Consider the following 23,523-nt stretch of genomic DNA (forward strand, 5'->3'; position numbering starts at 1 on the left):
TGAAAGGGTTTAGTGCACTGGGACTCTGATTCAACAAAGTACATGCCTAGGATTAAGCATTCAAGTAGTCCCCATGCTTAAAGTTCAGCACACACATAAACACCTTACTGAATTGGGGCCTATTGAATCTGATTGTAGGATTGGAGCCTTAGTCTTAGCCCATTGATCTTCACAGGATAAAAATGATCATTTCATATTGATTTAACATGCAACATTTTAAAAAAAGAAAAAATATCATGAAAAATATGAGGCTCCACACTATATCCTAAAAGGAAATAGTTAGCATCAGGTCTTCAGATTGCAATTAACTATTTTAAGTATTAGCAAAATGTTGTTAAAGACCTGGATGACAATGATTAGGAAGATTATTCCTTTTTGCACAAACCCCCCCCCCCCCCCCACAAACAAACAAACAACACACAGAGGATAAAGTCTAAAGTTCTAATTAATCCAAGGTGGATAATCTTACAGTTTCGGTTTTAGTGGAAAGAGGCTTCAGAAGTTCTGGGCATGTTGCCAAAATTTTACATCTCCTTATCCCCACCCCCTCCCAATAGAAAAGTTTTGTTCAGCTAGTCAGTGTATAATACATAAAATATCCAGTACTGAAAATGAAAGTGTCTCTCCTAAGGGTAGGAGAGAAACAACAGTTAACAAGTAATACGCTATTTGTACCAGTTAAAAGAAATATCAGACCAAAAGGATAAGTTTCAGCTGACATGATGCAATACAGGCGAGTCTCATCTTATGCTGCAGTTACGTTCCGCTGTCAGCGCGTAAAGCAAAAATCACATATAGTCAAAATTACATTGAGTGTAATGGCGGGCGGAATCGCCCGCACTACAGGTACAGTATTTAAATTGTTATTTTTCTCTTTTTTTTTTTGGTTTTTGCCAACCGCGCAAAGCTGAATTCGCGCATGTTAAATGCGTGTAAGATGAGACTCGCCTGTATTTGTTAGAACAATAAGAAAAGTTCATCATGTTTCTGAAAAAATATGCAAGCCATATAAAAATTATAGTAATGCAGCAGTAAGATTTGGTGTAAGGAATTAGATCTGTGCACATCCAGTCAAGGAAATAAAGTCGCTGAGTAGAAAGGAGTTCCAGGGAGAAGTAGAACTGTCACTAATGTACTTGTGCACCTTTAGGCTGTGACTGCACTAGCATTTTTCTTCAAAATTTCCCACTGTGGCAGCTCCACCAGTGGTAGCAACAGTGAAAGCAATAGTATGGACTAGCTGCCTGTGTTTTAACTATCATCCTATTTAGCTCAGGGGTTCTCAAAACAAACTGTTTGGTGGCCTCAGAGTGTGGCCACCAACTCTTGCTGTGGCCGCACTAACAATTTTTCCTAAAATACTTAATTAACTTTAGGAAAAACCAATAAATATGCACATCTACATGTCCAAATCATAGTAATTTACTTATGTAGGGTTTTTTCAGACTCTGTAATAAAAATAATTTATAGTTGTCTCTATTCTTTACTGGACCTAAACAGAATAGAAACACAATTAAGGTTCTTTGCATGTTCTTGTCTTTTTTGTGGTTGTTGTTGCTTTTGCTTTTTTGGTTGTGCTTCCCCCCCTGCCCCCCAAGACTTGCTAGCTGGTAAGTCTTCTGCTATGAAAAGTGATATTTGTATATATATTAATATCACTTTTCACAGCAGACTTATTCAACCCCAGCAAGCCCTGGGACAAATTAAGCCCTGGATGGGGAGGTGGACAGGGAGGCAGTGGGGTCCAGGGATGATGGTGGGGGCAGTGAGCATAGGGTTGGAGCCTGGAGTCAGAGCCCACCATTGTGTGGATGAAGCCTGAAGCCCTGTGGCCAAAGCCTGCCTCCCCTACCCCCAGGAAAGTGGGGAATTCACCAGTTGCCTGCACCTCCAGCATTTGTGTCTCCGGAGGCGGGCAGGGCCCAACCGCTGCTGGCAGCCCTGGGAGAAAGGCCACTGCTTTGCGCCGCCCCCCCCCCATCACAGCCCAGATGGCTGTGGTGGCAAGAAAAGGCCCTGGCGGCCGCATTTGAGAAACAGTGACCTGGTCAGTACAGTTTAGATAACATGATGGAGGATGAACAGGAGTACTTGTGGCACCTTAGAGACTAACAAATTTATTAGAGCATAAGCTTTCGTGGACTACAGCCCACTTCACTACCAGTGGGGAGCGGCAGTGGTGTTAACAACAGATGGAAAGTATCTCTATTGTAGATTCAGACAGTCGGTTAATGTTTACATCCTGTAACCATGTTGTCTTTACTGTTTAAAAAATAAATAAAATAAATAAAGGCAACAACAAAAGAAACTAAATATTTGTTTAAAAACAAAAAAGCACATGTTGAAAAAGAGTTAGTTTACTGAAATGTAGTTTGTACGCTTAATACTGTAAATAACATATGACTGCTGTAACTGATATTTTCAAAAATGACTGTATTCTACTCTTATCATTAGAAAAGGGGTACAAGCATGATCAATCATCTTTGGACTCCATTCTTTCAAGCATAATTTGCACCAATATATTCAGGAATATAATTTTAAATTTAATCTTATGTACCTGAACACATTATAAATAAGATATCTAAAAATCTAAGGTGCATTGCCTATATATGCAGCAGAATTTTTTCCAAAATGAGGGGGGGGGGGGGAAATCGATCATTTTTGGAAGAAGTGAAGTCTAGTAGTTTAAAACTGGAATGGGAATAAGGGCTATTGGATTCTACTCCCAACTGTTGTGTGTATATTATAACAAAAAATGTCTATGTTCAAAAAACAGATGTTTATTATAGTATAATTTTTTTTTATAAATAAAATGCATCTGTGAACATCTAATTTCTTTATACTTCGGGTGGGAAAAGAAAGACTTCAATTATATTTCAATTGTTTTGTTTTAAATTTAAAAACCAAGTTCAAAAAGATTACAAAAATATGATTTGATACTGTATGAAAAATAGCCTCGACATATGGGGAACTCAACTCATTAGGAATGTAGGAGTCCTAAAAAGGAGAAGCTTTATGGTATTGCAAAACATGTACACCAGTGCACTCAGTTGTACTGTGTTAGTGCAGGTCTCCTTTCGATAAAGTGCAAGACTCCAAAAAAAGTCATTTTGAAGTAGTGCAGCCCACACTTTGAGAATGACCCTCTCCAGACCATCTCAGTTTATCACACTTTCCAGCTGTTTATTACCGTCAGGCGCCACAGACATATCGAAAAGCACCTTCCTCTCTCAGGATTACTCGCCATGCAAGTTAGGAGTAGAACACAGCACAGTCAGGTGCCACAAGTACTCCTGATCTTTTTACAGCACGGTCAGCATTTGATTTGAAAGAGAAACAAGCGTGAAGGAAAAGAGAAAGCCAGGATTTCCAAGCGCCTCCGTATTTCATTTTACTACAGTGTTCATTTTCTACAGCAGAGACACTAGTTCTTACACAGCAGCAAGTTCTTTTCTCACTTCACCCAGTGGCATCCAAGCCCCAGGCTCCAGTCAGTACCTTTCAGTCCCTAAGGCCGTTCATGATTCCCTGCATTTGCAGGTGTGAGCACCTTTGGCACACACCCGCCAGACCTGCGCTAACTACCCTCAGCGACTGCAACCGACCACCTCTCCCTTCGCGGATCACTTCGGAGTTACCCCCGTCCTGCCGGGACAACCGTGCTACCCCATTAGCTCAAATACCCCACTTCTGCTCGGCGACCCGGCTGGCCCTGCCAGCCAGGTGTGCGGCAGTCTCTCGGCCCCAGCAATGCCCCGAGCGGGGGGACGGGGACGCACGCCCAGAACAGAGCGAGAGGCGGGGAAGGGAGCGAAAAGGGGGGCCGCGAGCGATGGAAAGGCGCCAGGGGCGAGAAGGCAGCGGGCTCACCTGATCCACGCCTCCGCTCGCCCCGCCTGGGGGAGAGGAGGAGGCCATGTTGGGGGGGCTGCTAGGCGCTTTCCCCACCTCCCCTCCTGCTCAGCGTGGCTCCCACTTCGCAGTCCCTCGGACTCCGCCGCTGGCTCCCCAGGCTCAGGCTTTGCTGCCGCTGGGGCCGCGCCGCGAGCGAGAGCTGCCCCAGGTCACCGCCCCTGCGAGGCGAAGGGGGAGCGGCAGGGTCAGGTACCGCGGCCGCGTCGCCTGGGCCCGTCTCTCCTGCAGGGGTAGGCGCCCCCCGCGGTAAGTTTCCAGGCTCCCGAGCACGGGGCCGGCCCCGCCCCGCTTGCTGGAAGCTGGGCGCGGCTTGGCGCGCGGCGCAAAGGTGAAGCGCTCGGGGGAGGGAAAGGTGCGCGGCGCAGGAAGTTTGCGCGGGAGAGAGGCGCTGAGCAGAGGGGCGCAAACAGCAGCGCTGCCGCGGCCGGGCTGAGGCGGGAGCCAGACGCTCCTGGCGGAGGGAAGAGAGGGTGGCTCGATCGCATGTGCCCATTGCCAACCCAGCCGCAATGGATGGGAGAGGCAGAGAAGCGGGAAAGTTAGCAAAGGCTCGGGCTTCTTTGCTCAGTGGCCACTCAAAAGACAGTCCCAGCCCTGTAAGCTGCGGCGTGCTGTGGTACTGTTCCGAAGAGAGGCTTCAAAACAAAGCCCTGTACATTGCACAGCGCAGACCTGGCAGTAGGTCACCCAGCTCTGCCTACGGACAGACAGAAAGCAGCCCGAATCGGTGATGTGGAGGCCGCCGGCGTACAGTCAGGGGGTGGCAGTAGTTACACCTGGTCATTTGAAATGGAGACAATGTTTCAATTCTCTTTGTTGATTGTCACCCGAGGTAGAGTGGCTGTTCAGTCAAAAACAAAAGCACATGGAAATAAAACCCTGCTACAATGTACCAACTTTCTTTGCTGGATGGAGGGGGAAGGCACAGTCCACAAAAGCATCTGCTTAGTTAATAGAAGCTATTAAGGGCAATTTTTTAAGTGGACGGTTTTCCTTTTGTTGCTGCAAACTGACTACAAAATTTAATTTACAGTCCCCTTTTTTGCACCTGGAAAAGAGCTGCAAGTGAAAATCTGAGTTTTTTGCTTGGGATTACTGTATTATGAAAGCAAACCAGGCAGTTACAGGTGCAAGCATTCACAATTCTACCCATAGTTCTGTTTTCATGATGCAACTTTTGTGGGCACACCTTGAACCCATTTAAAAAAAAAATTTCCTTTGGGAAAATTTACTCCTTACTTTTTAATAGTGATTATTGATTTTCCACTATAAATAGTATGGTGATTAATACATTTTCTGTAAAAGAAAATTCAAGCTCACAGTGCTGGAAGAGTAATGTGAAAATATTTAATATATTCTAATGTATTGCTATCTAATCAGTAACCAGTGTTTATGTACAAAATTAGCTGATATTTGTTCATAATATGTATGATGTAGTCTGAGTCATGGTCTGGAAAAGTTTATCAAGATTAAAGGATATAAAGCACAAAGCATAGAATTACATACCGAAAGTGGTGCCTCTGTTTTAAAACATTCACTTAATTTGTTGTTGTTTTGAATGATTATGCTTTTAAAAGTTCCAAATAAGAGATTTTTAAATTAAACTCAGTAATGTATTGCATCATAATCAAATATATATAATAATGTACAAGTAGGGTATGACGATGCAAGGTATTGTAAAAGCTACAACTGAAAATAGTTGTGCTGTGGATTTGGATCTCTATCTTGTCTGTTGCATTTTCTTGTTCCTCCCAGAGACTTGGTTCTGGTGTTCCAATTCATTTCTGGGTTGTATTACAGGTTTGTTCCAAAGATTTTTAAGTTCTTTGGGATAGGCACCAACTTTTTCTTCTGTGTTTGTACAGTTCCTAGCACAGAAAGATCCTGATCCATGACTGACTCCTGTGTGTTCTGGTAATACAAGTAATTATTAAGAAGTATTAACAGTGATACAGAGTGTAAATAAACAGTTTACTTTATTAAGCACTAATTTACAGTGGAATTTTGTCACAAATAACCTAATTCAGTAGTCCTCCACCACCTTAGGCCAGAATCCTGAAGACATTTATGCATTAAGTCAGTGAAGCTACTGATGCATGTAAAGTTAAGCACTAAGTGGAAGTGGGTGTGGGAAACTGGGTTTTTTGGCTGCTTTCTTTTTAACTGCCGGTCCTGTCTACCCAGCCAAATGAACAGTATTGAACCGTAATGAATTATATAGGCTGTCTCTAGACTATAGAAATGAACCATTGGTAATTGACTGGTAGGGTTGCAATGGTAACAAACAGCACCAGTACAGTGCATCCACATGTACTAGACTAGAGTATACACTAGCACTCTAGTCCATCGCTTATTTTCAGTTGTGTAAGCTTGATATATTGTGGTCTCAGAGCTTGTCTACACTTACAGCATTGCAGCTGTGCCACTGTAGCGCTTAGTGAAGATGCTACCTACCCAGATGGGAGAGCTTCTCCTATCAGCATAGGTACTTCACCTCCCCAGAACAATGTTGACAAGAGAAGAGCTACCATCAACATAGTGCTGTCTATACCAGGAGTTCAGTCGGTATAACTGCATCACAAGTATCAGAGGGGTATCCATGTTAGTCTGTATCCACAAAAACGAGAAGTGGTTTTTTTTACCCACGAAAGCTTATGCCCAAATAAATCTGTTAGTCTTTAAGGTGCCATCGGACTTCTTGTTGTTTTTGCATCACAAGTGTGACTTTTCCACATACCTGAGCGACAAGTTCATAATGTAGACCAGGTCTCAGATTGTCAAATTAGTGTCTTTCCACCTCAAAAAAAAAAATCACTGTTAGTGTCTGTCTTTCATGAGCACCAAAATAATCTTACACACACACACACACACACACGTTTTTACCCCTATCGTACATGTATATCATTGGACAATAATATCACACTTAGGGAAAGAGGTGCAAAATGAAAGCATTCAGGATTTAGTTGTCTTATTTTCAGATTATGAAATAAAGTAACTTTATAATTTATTTATATAAATTAAAGAAGTTATAATCTCTTCAGATTTATAAGAAAAACCTGTTTCCATCTTACCTGCAGTGTTCATCGGGACTCTGCAATTTTTGTCAGATCCACATGTGCTAAACCAGCAATAAGTAGACCAGGGTATAAGTTTGCTTATATCCAAATCAGCTAAATAGATCCCATAGATTTTCATATCTCAGTTGGCTCATCTGGAAAAACATGCATCCATTCTTGGCAGCTGGAACTGTACCTTGGGGGAAGGAAAAGTTCACTTCCCTTATTTCAGTGAAGGAATATTTAACCCAGGCTATGCCAAACACTGTATGGGATTTATACATGCTATCATAGTGCATTTGATCCCACACAACATTGTCACACGGAGTGTGGTGTATAAACATAAGACAAGAAGTGATGAGCAGGTCAAAGAAGCAGGGAAAGCCAATCCTGCGATTATAGGAGCTATGCTGCACGGTTACTGAGTTATTCCTGCCTAAAAGAAGGAGAGGAGTTTATAGCTCAGCACTTTATTTAAAATATATATATATATATTGCACTTAACCCTATGTCCACCACATCTGCCCTTTAATTTTTACCCTGAACTCCCAAGAATAAGACCAGGTCTCTACTTAAAAGTTTTGCCAGCATAGCTATGTCAGTAGGGATGTGATTTTTTTTTACAACATAGCAATGCCAGCAAAAGCACTTGTGTAGAAGCCATTATGCTGGCAAAACTTCCATTGACCTCCATGGAGCCAAGATTTCACCCTTGAGATACAGATACATGAATAAACTAAGCAGGCAAAAACAACATTTCCTCTAATACACATTTAATTTATTTTAAATTAGGACTTTGTATGTAGTATTTTAATCAGTTTTAATTTACTTGTGTTATTGCCTGGCTTCTCCCTGGATTAGCCCGGTATATACTAGTGGTTTTCAAACTTTTGTACTGGTGTCCCCTTTCACATAGGAAGCCTCTGAGTACCCCCCATATAATAACCTCACGACCCCCAGTTTGAGAACCCCTGGTATATACTATAATCACAGTGTAATGTACAGTGTAGTATGTACAGTGAACTACTCAATGCTCTTTCTATCTGAAATTCAAATCGTTTGGGATAAGTTATAAAACATTATAAATTACATTTTAAATTTAAGGACATGGGACTAAAGTTGCTTCTTTCCAGCTTCCATCCTTTTTGCTTAATTTCATACCCTTTTCAGGAAATAGATTATTTTTTCTTGTTTTACTGGCAAGCTGTGAAAAAGCTAGTACAATACATGAAAAACAAAATTTGATATCAGGTACTGTCCCTTCATAGCCAGAGGCACTTCATAGGTTAAATTAAGCAATTAAGTGATACCTGAGCTATACATTAAAGAAACACCAGTACTTAACATGATATTGCTTTCCTAAAATGTAGGTTAGGCTCTGTCTACACTACAGTCTATGTCAGCAAAACTTCTGTCACTCAGGGGCATGAATATTCCCCATTCCCTCCCCCGTCCCAAGCAACATAATTTACACTGACATAAGCATACTTGTGCACAGCACTACATCAGCAGGAGAACTTCTCCTGGTTTTTTTATGCCAATGGGAGAGCTCTCTCCCATCAGCACAGAGCACCACACGTCTTCACCACACACGCTGCAGGAGCACAGCTGTATCAGTACAGCTACGATGCTGCACTGCAGTATGTATAGACATACAAAAATACAGTAGGAGAGACTTAGGGTATTATGACTTACTAACAGCAGTGTTCTTCTCTTTCTAACTTATTTTAAAGGGAAAAAGCAATTGGTTGTGTTTCTCTCCTGTTTTAAGTACAGTGAACACAATCTATTTTAAATACCCAAATTAGTATTCATAAATGAATCAAACTTGTTTAAACCACATCATTATTCAAAGAACAGAATACACTTCTCTTTACTTTACAGAGATGCCATTGCTGAGGAGAATATAATTAATATATAAAAGACAAGACTATATTGACTCTTGCAGCTGCCCTCTAGTCAGAAAATAAGAGAGTTGTTCAGAGGATTACATTGGATTCTTATCCACAGATACAACTCCCATACTATAATTTGGATATTGGTATTATGGGTTGGATCATGCATTCCTTGTGCACCCAAATTTTCAACTAAAGTTAATGGGAGTTTGATGTGCACAATTTTAGTATGTTACTATTTCCCATTTATGTAACCAAAATGGCAATTAATATTAAATTTCCAAGATGCTGCAAGAAATTTTACATATGTATTTCTGTTGAATTTAATGGAAGCAGCCAGTCTACCATCTTATGAAACACTTAGAAAATGGAATTAAACCTCTATTTCAAATCGTGGACCTGGTGTGAACAAGTTCAATGCTAGATCCTTTTACTATCCCTTCAGATACTTTTGACAGTGATGCAATCTTCTCTCAGTGTTACTATATTTACAGTTTGCTTATGGTAATACTCAGAGTGTGGTACTTTTCTGGCACTTTCCAGACAGAAAAGAGGGCATGGTTCCTGTCTTAAGGACCTCACAAGCTAAGTCTAGACAGACAAAGGTTAGGGGAAGTGAAACCAGACTAGCTTGGAAGGGGTGGCGTGGCAGGGAAAACAAGAATTCTGGTTCATGACAAAACCTGAGGATTAGGAGTTTGTTTTCATTCAGACTTGCTACATCGTATAGACCAAGACAAGCAGACACAAGAGATATTGACAACTGCTAGTACCTTGGGTATATTGCCACAAATGATTGCATCTGGCACATGCAATCCGTGTGGGGGGACGTCTTGGGGAGGACATGACGCAGTCTAGGCTCCTAGCCCTATTCTTAAAGATACCTGGCCAAAAGGAAGTCAAGAATGTCTGTGCATCATGTCCCAAATGCCAATTAATGGCCTCTAAGGGAATCTTGTGGGCTCCACTAATACCCCTCCCCTTGGTGGAGGCTACCTTTGAAGAAGTTGAAGTTACAGGCCCCCTAGAGAAGAGCACCTCTCGACTTCAGCATATACTAGTCATCATGGACTGTGCCACTAGATACTCAGAAGCTATACCACTCCAGTCTACAAATGCTAAGATCATCATTAACGAGCTGCTGAAGGTCTTTGTGCGGGTAGCGTTTTCCAAAGAGGTCCTGACGGACCAGGGGACAAATTTCACATCCTGGCTGATGAAAGAAATTTGGGAACTATTAAAAAAAAAAAAAACCAAAGCATTATGCGCATCCATATATGCTCTAGTAGAAAGATTCAGACACTCAGAGGATACTCAAGAGATTAATTGCCCAGGATCCCTGATACTGGGAACAACTATTCCCAGCCTTACTCTTTGCCATCACAGAGGTGCCCCAAGACTCAACAGGATTTTCGCACTTCAGACTGCTATATGGATGACAACCAATGGCCATGCTCGACCTAGTATGGAAAACCTGGGAAAGCCAAGCACAGAAAGCTGAAAACATATTGCAGTATGTTTTATAGTTATGCAAGAGACTGGAGGCTATGGGGGCATACACTAGAGAAAATCTCAAAGAAGCACAGGAATAATAATGATAACATAACAAAGGGGTGTGGATGCATGTCTTTCAGCCAGGCATCAGAGTCCCATTACTTCTTCCAAGCTTGGAATCAAAGTTAGTAGCCAAGTGGCAAGGCCCTTATGAGGCAGCAAAGAAAGTGGGGACTGTGGACTACTTGATCAAACAACCAAGGAAGAAAAACAAACCACAAATTTACCACATAAACTTATTGAAGCCCTGGAAAAAGCCAGGTAAAACCTTTTCATCACACCGAATCCTGAGGAACTGGTACTAGGACTCCAAGTTAATGACTGCCTAAAAGAAAGCCCAGTACCCCTTGGAAAACTTAAACCATAAGCAAAGGGAATGGGCACTCCAACTGGTGACCACTTTCCCACAAGTATTCTCAGCTCTCTGTAGGAAAGTGTTCTTGACTCAGTATCTCACTAACACAGAGCCCCGTAAGGTAACATGGGAAGGGCTCCGACCAATCCCCAACAAGTTGAGGGGGGCCATCGAGAAAGAGATCAAGACCATGTTAGAACTTAAGGTGATAGAAGAATTCTAGAGGGACTGGAGGAGACTTTGTGCTGGTCCCAAAGCCGGATGGCTCACAATGTTTGTGTGTCGATTTCAGAAAAATGAACTCAGTTTCTAAATTTGATGCCTACCCCATGCCACAAGCCATGCCATGAACTCCTAGACCAACTCGGAGAATCCCAATATATCACCACTTTGGATATGACAAAAGGGTGTTGGCCGATCCCCTTAACACTGTATTCCCAGGAGAAGACAGCTTTTTCTATGCCACTCAGCATATTTCATTTTAAGACCATGCACTTTGGGTTACATGGCGTGGCAGCCACTTTTCAACATTTGATTAACCGATTATTCCAATAGCACAATCAATATGCAGTTGCATGCTTGGACAGCATAGTTATCTATAACAAGGATTGAGATTCTCATCTAGCTACTGTTCTCCAGTCACAGAGAAGCTGGGTTAATGGCAAAGCCCGCTAAATCTGCAGTTGGAAAGGAAGAAGCCTGTTACCTAGATCACTGAGTTAATGGAGGACAAGTCCGCCCCTTAGTTCATGCTTTACAGGAATACAAGATCCCTATGACCAAAAGGCAGATGCGTGCCTTTCTAGGCTTAGCTGGCTATTACCACCAGTTCATACCTCATTTTGCCACCATATAATGTCCCTGCTAACTGATCTAACTAGGGACACCACCCTTAGGTGGGTGCTGTGAACACCCACCAGCAAAAGTGCCTTCAAAAACTCAAGGCCATACTTTGCAGACACACAGTGCTATATAGCTCAAATTTCAAAATGGAATTCAAACTACAAATAAACACATCGGAGGTAGTACTAGGGGCAGGGCCGGCTCTGGCTTTTTTGCCACCCCAGGCAAAAAAGCCTCCCGCCACCCCCCACCGGGGAGCACGGCAGGGGAGGACAGCGAGTCCAGCCGGGGCCCCGCTCTCCCCGGCCGGCCGGAGCGCCAGGAGGAGGGCGGCGAGCCTGGCCGTGGCCCCGCTCTCCCCAGGTGAGCGCCACCCCTCTCCAGGTGCTGCCCCAAGCACATGCTTGGTAGGCTGGTGCCTGGAGCCGGCCCTGACTAGGGGGTAGTCCTTTCTCAAGAGATAGATGGAGAAGAACACCTGACAGTATATAGCTGTAAACTCTTCTCCACAAGAAAATATACTCAGTGATAGAAAAAAAAAAAAAAGTACTTGGCTGCCAAATGGGCAATAAAGAACCTGCAGTACTACCTCCTAGGAAATGAGTTCATACTAGTTACTGATCATGCTCCCATGCGCTGACTAAATAAAATAAATAAAAGATAAATCCAAGGATCATGAGATGGTACCTGTTGCTATAGCCATATGCCTTTCAGATGCAGCACCGGACAGGAAGTTTGCATTACAGCCTGATTTTCTGTTCAGGGAAGTAGCCTACACCAGCCAAGGCTGGGCCTGGGCCTTGGCCTTGCAGGGGAGGATATGTAATGGGAGTCTTCAAACCCCATACTGAGACCTAGACAGTGGGGAGGAGAGTCTCTCCTATTTACGAGCTAGCAGCTTGATCACACCCCCATGCAGCTGCCAGAGCTGTCAATCATGGATGCAGGCACCCACAGCTGCAACCAATAGAGAAAACAAGACCTGCTATAAAGGGGAGAATACAGAGAAGGAAATGGAGACAGAAAGACCTGGGATAGCAAAGGGGTGATAGCCTAGTATAGGACTGTCTCCAAGAAAACAGCCAAGAGATTGCAAGTCCTAAAATTGAAGGACAGATAGACTTAACTGGAGAGGAGGGCACAGGAATTGAGCTGACTGAGAATAAACTTGGGAGGATCAGCCAGGAGAAGCAGAGACATCTCAAAAGATCACACAGAGAGATACTGGCAGACTCCCTCAGAATTTCACCTGTCGAAGATACTTTTGCAGTTTCAGGGAAGCCAACCCACCCCCACTCAATGCTATGGAGACAGGTGTGCCCTTCTCCCCAAAATGGTATTTAACAGTGAGTTAAAGCAATAATCTGACACCTTTATTCACATTGACATTAGCACAGAACTTGGAGTAACTGCTCTCCTCACACTCTCCCTATAGAGTAATGGGACAGAAGGTACTTGGCTTCCTGAGCAATACATTGACCTGACGACATCATGGTACTGGTGTATTTGAAGTGCAAGCACCAGGATGTGTCAGCAAACCTGCAAAGGAACTAGAAAATTGCAAACCCTGCTTGAAAATGAATTTCTCACTGAGGTTTCTAAGTAATAGAACTTTATATTTGAAAATAGTATTTTCAAGTTGCTGGTATTCCTTTAAAATGTTACAATATCCATAGTCGTCAGCCTTTGATAGTGTAATTTTAGAATTATCAACACTACCAATAGGCAAGTTGTGTACTTAGGAGTCTGAAGCCAGCTTCATCACCACTCAATATAAAAAACAAATGTAATTTTGTATTCATATTTATCATTTGTCTGTACTACCCTCTAGTGGAGTTCTGAACAACCTATCCAGAATGGCCTCATTTCCCTCAAAATAATTCTACTACAGAATAAATGACTATAATGTTCAGCTATGCTTTTGTTTGGAAAATAGACTATAGGTGTCCAGCTTTTTAGGTAAGGGCTCTGACACTACACTTATGGAATATTTCTGTGAATTCAGCACTCCTGGTGTCCTATACGAAGAACATGGCAACATTTGTCAAATTCATCCTTAATAATAATAGTTTTCACTTTTGTCGTCTTTCATCTGAGGATCTCAAAATACATTCTAAAAATAGTCTCATAACTACTCACTGAGGTATGTATTATACCCATTTTACAGATGGGTACTGTGACATTTCCCAGGGTACAATCTGGACAGATGGACAGCTGTGTCCCCTCAGTTCTCCAACTTGGGGTACCTTTTATGCTGCTTCACTCGTGAGAGCAACAACTCCTAACACTGCTCACATACAGCCTTTAGGAGTAATTTACATGCAAGCTATAATGTCTGAGCTAACCACTCCTGAATTACATACAGGATGACACCAGCAAACTCGCAGTCCCAGACCTTTCCCCCAGAAATCTGCATCCCGTACTGCCTAGCTCTCTCCTTCTGGACAATACAAGCTCATAGAAAGTCAGTCATTTCATTAATAGAAAATGAAATGCACAAACCCTGTTCCCTCAAATGGAGGTTCTCGAATACTTCAGTCCAAACACACTAGTTTAGATAAATCAATATGTGACGTCTGATTAAACTATAATTATGCAAACCATTGTTGCTATCACCGCTATATAATTGCAGCAAATCTTATAAAAAAAAATAGAACTTATGGCCAGAAAGGGTTAAACAGCTTACAGGCTAACTAACCCATAGCTGACCTTTAAAGACATGTGGAGAGATAATGGTTTGTGGTTTTGTGCATTTACATATGTATGGGTAGTGGTCAACAATGTAATCAAAAGTCCCTGTCTATGCTGTATTCTGATAATTCAGAGATCAAAAGAACATCCTAGCATTTAAATGAATTGTAATCACAGGATATCTCTGTATGCATCTCTCTTTGAAATGTATAGCGAATGGCGGAGGATCAGGCAATTGTCTTATATTAATTTGTATAGCTAAGTACTGGTGATAGACTGCCTAATGGATAAATTGCCTTCTGTTAATCTGAGTGAACAATTAACAAAGATGCTTAGGAAATGAGGTCCTATTGTTCCCTGAGGGACTCCAACTTGTAAAAGAAGACGTGAAATTGTACAAAAGATCCTTGGGTCCTGATCCTGTTTATCTCAGATCTGCTTAAGCTTCATCGGGGGAAGCTTGAGTCACAAGTTGAGATCCTAGTTCTGATTGGACCACCCTGAAATATAAACATTGGACTATAACCTATGAAATATTTCTGAAAGAACTGTTTGCAACTACAAAGCTTACCCTCTCTGCTATGAATCTGAACCTCAAGAATTGAACGCATGTCTGTATATATAGTGATCTTTTAGCCATACTATTTTCTTTTTTTTAAAAAGTGTTAGTTTAGTTAAGAATTGGCTGTATACATGTATTTGGGTAAGATCTGGAATATTCAATAACCTGGGAGGTAATGTGTTAGATCCTTTGGGATTGATAGAACCTTTTCTTTTATATGATTAAATGAAGATTTTCAGAAATCTTCATCATATTTGACTTGGGTACCAGAATGGAGGCCTGAGGCTGGGTTACTTTAAGGAAACCACGTTTCTGGGCAACCAGTGAGGTAATAAATAAGCTGTTTTATGCTGTCTTGGTAAAGCTAAGTATTGAAAATATTCACCAGGTTTGGAGATTATCTGCCCCATTCTTTGCAGTTCACTCTAATTGAGTGACTTCAGCTGGCCCCCCACTGGGACCCCGGTCACACAATAAAACAAGTTTATTAACTGCAGAAGGAAAGATTTTAAGGGGTTATAAGTAATAAGACATAAAAGTCAGAATTGGTTACAAAGAAAATGAAAAATAAGACTCAAATTAATACTTAACTTAGCTAGCTAAAATGAATTCAAAGCAAAGGTCTTTCTCACCCATATTCTTTCTGGAGTCTCTACCAGCTGGAAAGCCTCCCAGCTAGGACCTCTCCTCCAATTCAATGATGCTTCCTTTGTCTTTCAAACATTGTAACTGCCATTAAGGGAGAGAGGTGATTTGCGGGCCTCTTTTTCATTTTTATCTCTTTTCCTTCTCTTTGAGGATTATCTCCAGCTTGGGTTTATGTGACAGGAGGTCTGGGGAACCAGGAACCCCCAACAGTTTCATTGCTAATATGTAAAGTTCTCACTGAGACCTTTCTTCCTGCCAAAGAATGGCCATTTAACAGGTGATAATCCATGACAGTTCATTTGATTATGCCGACACCTGGTTGTGCCGTTTGTCTCTGAAAAACTGGTTTGTGCCTGTTTTCCTAAACTTGGATTATGTCTCAGTAAAGTCATACAGTAAAATCTTATAACTTTACATACAATGTTGCCATGCACATTTTACCAGGACAATAATGTTTAGCAGATTATGAGTTTTCAAATGATCACTCACAAGGCATACTTTGCACAAAATGTATCAGTCATGTAAAAAGGGTGAACATGGGGTACAGTCTGTCACAAGTACCTTTAGGGAATCAGTTAAAATAAATTTATCCCAAGGCCATATGTTGAATCGGTCGATAATAAAATCCATAAATCCTAACTACTACCCTATTGCTCTTGCTACATTCCCCACCACACAATATATTAAGATAACATAGGAACTAAATGATTTTAGTCTTGCACAGTTGTACAGCACCTTATTTAACTGTTATGTAGGCATAGGCTCTGACTCCATTGGAACTAAGTATGCCAGTGACCTTTTATACAGTCACATTATTTACTGTATCAACTTTAAAATTGTCTTAGTGAGTCCCAGCAGTATTTTATAAATCAGCACACTTGAAAGAAGAAATTACGAATTTATGTTTTGCAGGTATTAATATCTACATCTAAAAGGCTTACTTGATTAAAAAGAGCAACTGCAGCTACACAGCCTAGCTTAATCCCAATATGACTATATCTACCATACCATGCAAATAGCCTACTGTGTTATCTGAGCAGTTATCCATTTAACCATTTGCACTGCCTTATGGAAACTGATTGCACGTTTATTATGTCTTCACATTTAGATAAGGTATGGGTTAAAGGTTTTTGATCTGGGCACCTGACTTTGGTTTACTGCACACAATATTTTCACACTCCCTTACATTGTAGCACTATTTACACCACCAGCAAAGATGATTGGTGAAGTGAAACTGACTGACTGAAGTTCACTGAAATTACAGCAGGTGAGATGGAGATGGAGAAACTGAAAAATTTGTAGACCACAGTACTTTGCTTCATATTACACACTACAACCAAAAGTGTAGGACCTATAATTTTCCCAGTGGTTCAAGACGTGACTTTTTTGAAAGCAAGGACTAGATTCTCCATTGCTCTGCATCTTGTGTAGTAATTTCCACCAGTGCAAAATGGGCATAACATTATATACTCCGAATTATAGCATTTTATACCCACTTTTCACTGGTCTAAGTGACTACATCAAGTGAAGGGCAATGGAAAGAATCAAATTGTAATTTCTTGCAATACCCTAAAATAGTGATACTGTGTGGGGCAACTTCAAACTTACCAGATTATGAATTCAGCTGCATTAGCCAGCACTTAATTTGAGGTTATTCCCCTCCACTGTCCAAGGCACAAGATATCAGGATGTATCATTTCTTTTCCAAGATGAGCAGTCCCATTCTTTTTAATCTCTCCACATATGGAAGCTGTTCCATGCCCTTAATCATTTTTGTTGCCCTTCTCTGTACCTTTTCCAGTACATCTTTTTTGAGATGAGACAACCAGAATTGCATGCAGTATTCAAGGTGTGAGCGTATCAAGGATTTACATAATGGCATTATAATATTTTCTGTTGTATTATCTATCCCTTTCCTAATGGTTCCGAATATACTGTTAATTTTTTTTGGGGGGGGGGGGGGCTTGACTGCCACTGCACATTGAGCAGATGTATTTAGAGAACTATCCACAATGACTCCAAGATCTCTTTCTTGCATGATCACAGCTAATTTATTCCCCATCACTTTGTATGTATACTTGGGATGATATTTTCTTGTGTGCGTTATTTTGCATTAATCAACATTTCATCTGCCATTTTCTTGCCCAGGCACCTAGTGTTGTGAAACCCCTTTAACTCTTGGCAGTCTGCTTTGGACTTAACTATCTTTGGATCATCTAAAAACTTTGCCACCTCACTGTTTACCCCTTTTTCAGATCATTTATGAATATGTTGAACAGCACTGGTATCAGTATAGATCTTTCGGAGACCCTGATATTTCCTCTCTCCACTGTGAAAACTGACCATTTATTCCTATCCTTTGTTTCCTATCTTTTAACCAGTTACTGAACCATGAGAGGACCTTCCCACTTATCCTATGACTCTCTACTTGATTAAGAGGGTGAGGGACCTTGTGAAACACTTTCTGAGAGTCCAAATACACTATATCCCCTGGATCACCCTTGTCCACATTCTTGTTGACCCCCTCAAAGAATTCTAGTAGATTAGTGAGACATGATTTCCCTTTAAGAAAGCCATGTTGACTCTTCCAACATATCATGCTCATTTATGTGCCTGATCATTCAGTTCTTTACTATAGTTTCAACCAATTTGCCTGGTACTGAAGTTAAGCTTACCAGCCTGTAATTGGCAAGATTACCTCTGGAGCCTTTTTAAAAAAATTGGTGTCACATTAGCTATCTACCAGTAATACAGAGGTAAATTTAAGCAATAGGTTACATACCATAGTTAGTAGTTCTGTAATTTCATATTTGTGTTCCATCAGAACTCTTGGGTGATTATCATCTGCTCCTGGTGACCTATTACTGTTTAATTTATCAATTTGTTCCAAAACCTCCTCTATTGACATCTCAATCTGGGACTGTTCCTCAGATTTGTCACCTAAAAACAATGGTTCAGCTGTAGCAATCTCCCTCACATACTCTGCAGCAAAGACTAATGCAAAGAATTCATTTAGCTTCTCCACAAAAGCCTTGTTTTCCTTGAATGCTCCTTTAGCACCTTGATCAATGGGTGGCCCCACTGATTATTTGGCAATCCTGCTTCTGACATACTTAAATATTTTTTGCTGTTAGTTTGTGTGTCTTTTGCTAGTTGATCTTCACATTCTTTTTTGGCCTAATTTCTATTTTTACATGTGACAGGTGCCAGAATTTATGCTCCTTTCTATTTTCCTCAGTAGGATTTGACTTCCAATTTTGAAAGGATGTCTTTTTGTCTCTAACTACCTCTTTTATTCTGTTGTTTAGCCATGGTGGTGGGTTTTTTTAATCTTCTTATTGTTTATTTATTTATTATTTGGGTATGCATATAGTTTGACCCTCTATTGTGGTGTTTTTTTTAAAGTTTCCATGCACCTTCCAGGCACTTCACTCTTGTGACTGTTCCTTTTAATTTCCATTTAACTAGCCTCCTCATTTTTGTGTAGTTGCTCTTTTTGAAGTATAAATGCTACCATGGTGGGTCTCTTTGGTATTCCTCCCCTACAAAAATGTTAAACTTAATTATGGTTTAGCTATATTCAACCTCTTGGACCAGATCCTGTGATCCATTTAGGTCTAAACCTAGAATTGCCTCACCCCTTGTAGCAGAGAGGACTTGCAATTGCTGATATGGGGAGAGAGCACAATTTAAAGATTCTGGTGGTATGCAGTGTGGTTCAGGGCAGGTACTCAAGAGACAAAGGGGTCTGATTTCTAGAGGTACTTTTGATGTAATGTTTTACAATACTTTGTAATAGCAGATGGACACTATTCTAAAAGAAAGCTACTCCTGACATAGGGACCAACTGCCTCTCTACCTGGGAGAGGGGGGTGCTTAACCCACACTCTGCCCCAGACCTGCCTCAACTCCACCCCTTCCCCCAAGTCCAGTCCTTGCCTCTTCCTGCCCCTGCTCTGCTTCCTAGCCCTGCCCCCACTCCATCCCTTCTCCCAAAGCCCCACCCTACTGCCCCCTCCCCCAAGCATGCCCCGTTGCCACTCCTTCCCCTCCCTCCCAGCACCTCTTGCACACCACTGAACCAGCTGATCGCAGCATGCCGGAGGCGCTGGGAGGGAGGGGGAGGAGTTGATTGGCGGGGCCGCTGGCGGACAGGAGGCGCAGGGGGCAAGGGGGGAGCTTGGCTGCCAGTGGATGCTAACCACCCACAAATTTTTTTCCATGAGTACTCCAGCCCTGGAGGTTTACAACCAACTGTGAAACTTGGAAACTACCTCGTTGGCAGCACAAGTGTCAGACTTTAAGATCCAAGGGAAAGACTGCTGCAGCTGGTCCTGTTGAGATCCAGGAAGTGGGCGAGCTTCTGCCCGCCCACTGCTAAAGGACCTCCTCGCAGCCTAAGGGGAGGATCCACAGGTCCAGGATTCTAAATGACTGCAGGGGACAACTAAAGATATAACAGGAATGGAAGTAAGGGCTAATTGAAGGGAACCTGACGGGGACACCGAGCAGAGAACCCTGGACAGTGCCCACTGATCCTCGAAGCTGTCAAGAGAGCCAGCGGACACCGCCCAGAGGAACTCTGTCTGGATGCGTGAACGGACTGAGAAGCGGAAATAGGCCCCCACAGTTGCAGGAAACCCCATCAGCCAACCTCCTCTCCCTGGTTTTGTAGATGGCCATTTTGGCCAGGGCTAGGAGGAGGTTGACAAGGAGGTCCTGCGACTTTGTGAGGCCATGGATAGGGAGTCTAGATGAAAAGATGAAGGGAAAAGTGCAACCAAAAACGTAATAATATATCTAGGAGGAGCCGGAATCGGGGTTGTAACCTGGCGCACTCCAGATATACATGCGCCAGGGTCTCCCTCGTGCCACAAAAGGGGTAGGTGCCTGGGATGGGAGTGAACCGCGCCAAGTACACGCCCATGCTCACGGCTCCATGAAGGAGCCCCCAGCTGATGTTGCCAGTGGACCTTGGGACCAAGTTGGAATATAGGCTGGCCCACCGGGACTCCTCACCCTCCAGAGGTGGCAGGAGGTTCCGCCACTTCGTGCCGGGGCAGGACACGAGGGTGAGGACATGAAGAGTGTGGAGCCCGAGAATGTACAAATGTTTTCTTGGCGCAGTCTGGAAGCAAACTGGCTGTAATTCATGCAGCTGGCTCAAAGTAAAGCGGTGGGATGAGTGGGTAGGTCCACGGGGCAGGGACCCGATGAAAAGGTCCAGAGGGTCTGGGGTGTAGGGTGGTGGAGCATGCCCTCCCGCAGGACCTGGTCGAGGAAAGCCCGAGCAGTAGGCGGTAAAGCAGCCCTAACCTCCTGAAGTACACGCCGGGAAGTATGAGGGCTGGAGAGCCCCATGCGCCAAGCAAACATCAAGGGATCCAGCCAGTCTCCCCAGTCATAGTCCAGGAGGTCTCAGACTCTGGTGACTTCTGCCAGGACCAACCTCTGGCACACCGAGGGCGACTCCGCCACGTGCACATGGAGCTGGGGGTTGTGTAGCAGGGGCTCCACGAGGAGATCCACCCTCAGTGGCCACCACGGACCTGGTCACAGAGAGCAGTTTCCAGGTCATGAGGAGGTCCTGGTAGAAGACTGGCAGCTCAGACAGGTCTCGTTGAAGACCTCTTGGATGGAGATAAAGGAGCTGCCAGTTGTATCGGAGCCCTCGGAAGCAGCACAGGAAAGCGTGCGCCAGTATGCTCCACGCCGGACTACTTGCACCATAAAGGAGCCTCTGCAGGGCCTGGAAGCGAAAGACGTGGACCTGAGTGCGCAGACACTTCAGGCTCTGTCCTCCCTCCTCCAGGGGCAGGTGGAAGACCCCTGCAGAGACCCAGTGCACTCCTACCCAGAAGAACTCCAGAATCAACGTCCGGAGGTTGGCCAGGAAGCCTGGGGCCGGGACCAGGGTGTTGAGCTGGTGCCAGAGCATGGACAGGAATAGCTGATTGAACACCAGTGCCCTCCCTCAGAGGGAGAGGTACCAGAGTAGTCCTGTCCATCTCCGGAGCCACTCTGCCACCCTACCCTCTAAACCTTGCCAGTTCTCTAGCGGAGATGGATGCGTGGCAGAAAGGTAAGTAAACACCAAGATAGAGCAGCGGACCTGTGCGCCACCAGATGGCCTGAAGCATGGGTGGGAAGGAGCTCGCCTACCACCCATCCCTGACCACCAGGCCAGAGCTCTTGCCCCAGCTCACCCAGGTCAAAGAGGCTACCGAGTAGATGGCTTGGCAAGTCTCCACCCATGCCAGGTCACCTGGGTCCTGGACCATGAGAAGCACGTCAGCAGCGTACGCTGACAGGACCTGCTGCAGCTCTGGCTCTCACAGCACCAACCCCGTCAGTCTCCAGCGCAGCTGGTGTCAGGGATTGCTCTGGGCAGGTAAGGAAGCCAGTGCCTGGGGAGACATGTGAAAAAGGGAGAGAGCTGCTGCACCTGAGTTGCTTTCTGGGGCAGGCAGGCGGGGAGCGGCTGTTGAGTAATGTGGCGAGCTCAGCACTAGCTGTGTTATACAGAGCATGGGGGACAGGAGCTGTAGGAACTGGCAGTAAAAGCGTAGAGTGAGCTGCATGCATGAGGGTTAAGGAGAGGCTGTAGCTGTGAGGGAACCACTCTGAGCCTGCAGGCAGCTGGGCCAAAGCCAGCTGTATGTGGGAACCAGATGTGAGCTGCACTCCTACAGCCAGCTATGTACTGGGGGGAAGGGCAGGAGCCATCTGTGTGCAGGGAAGATGGGAATGATAGGGTGACCAGATGAGAGGAAGAAAATGTCGGGACACATGGGGGGGAAGAAAAAAAAAAAAAAAGCAAAATGTCACAAAATATCGGGACAAATTGCATCCCAACCAAGCATGGGTCGGGACGCAGGGCAAACGCCTAAATGAGGAGCTTGGCGCTGAGGGCTCGCACCAGCTATGTGCATGTGGGAGGGGGCAGGAGCCAACAGCAGGCAGGGGAGGTGAGTGGGAGAGAGGTGCTGTGGATGCTGACCAGAGCAGCAAGTGAGCCTGGAGCCCAGCTGCCAAATGCCCTACCCCACCCAGGGGGAGCTCCACAGCAGGTCTGCCCAGCCCAGGCCTGTGTGAGGAGGGGAGAAGTTGTCTATACATTTCATATAGCAGCCAGCTGGGGAGGAGTCAGATGTCTCCAGTGGATATAAACCTTGGCAGAAATTGCAGGGGGTGGACATTACCCACCCCACAAGTCACTTCTGCCTTTTAGGTTCCAAGACTATCTGCGGCAAGAAGCAGTCATTAATGGTGTTTAGAAATTTAATCTCTGCATCCTGTCCTGAGGTCACATGTTCCCAGACAATGTGGAGATAGTTGAAATGCACCATTGTTATTGGGTTTTCTGTTTTTCTAGCCTCTCTAAGCTTTCTGAGCATTTTACAGCATGATGACCCTTGCAGCTCCTTCTGACCTTATGGTTCTATGATTCTATGTGCCAAAGGATGGTCTCAAGGAACGCACATAGATGGGTGCATCAGTATAAACAGTCTGCAAGCATTTTACTGAGTGACAATATTGTCCAACTTTAGGGATGCTGCAAAGATCACAGATTGGGAGGTGTCAGATCCTGCACTGATGAGCATGATAGAGGAAAGGATCCAGGGAATATAGCTGGCATCTCCATTACTAATTTGTTGCATTTATCTGGCCTATGACTGAAAATTTTAATTTCACAAAAATTACAAAAAGTATAAGGCAGATTGATAATGTCTCATTGAAACACCCAGGAAAATCCTTCATCCCAGAAGGAGCAGACTTTAAAGACTCTTTTTAAATAAAGCCCAAAGCAAAGAGCCTTGGCACCTGTAAATACTGGTGGAAGTACCAATAAGACTTTCTTGAGTATTGAAAGGACCCGCCCACGTTACAATACCTGCTCCTTGCCTTTGTATTAGAAATCAGTAGGACGCTCAAAAGCATTTTCAGGTTGACGAGCCCAGCCGCGCTTCTTCCCGGAGACCGCCTTTCAGCTTGTGTTTGGCG

The 23,523-nt window shown here is 43.7% G+C and overlaps 1 long non-coding RNA gene across 1 annotated transcript; it reads right to left on the bottom strand.

The window, feature by feature from the left end:
• Positions 1 to 5,200: 5,200 nt before the first annotated feature.
• On the bottom strand, positions 5,201 to 23,496 carry LOC117880801. Its single transcript, XR_004646622.1, has 4 exons — positions 23,414 to 23,496; positions 6,987 to 7,167; positions 6,653 to 6,712; positions 5,201 to 5,826 (listed from the first exon to the last, which is right to left on the bottom strand). It is a non-coding gene; the product is annotated as an uncharacterized LOC117880801 (long non-coding RNA).
• Positions 23,497 to 23,523: the final 27 nt, after the last annotated feature.

The sequence above is a fragment of the Trachemys scripta genome, chromosome 7 (assembly GCF_013100865.1).
Source record: "Trachemys scripta elegans isolate TJP31775 chromosome 7, CAS_Tse_1.0, whole genome shotgun sequence".
Taxonomy (NCBI): Eukaryota; Metazoa; Chordata; order Testudines; family Emydidae; genus Trachemys; species Trachemys scripta.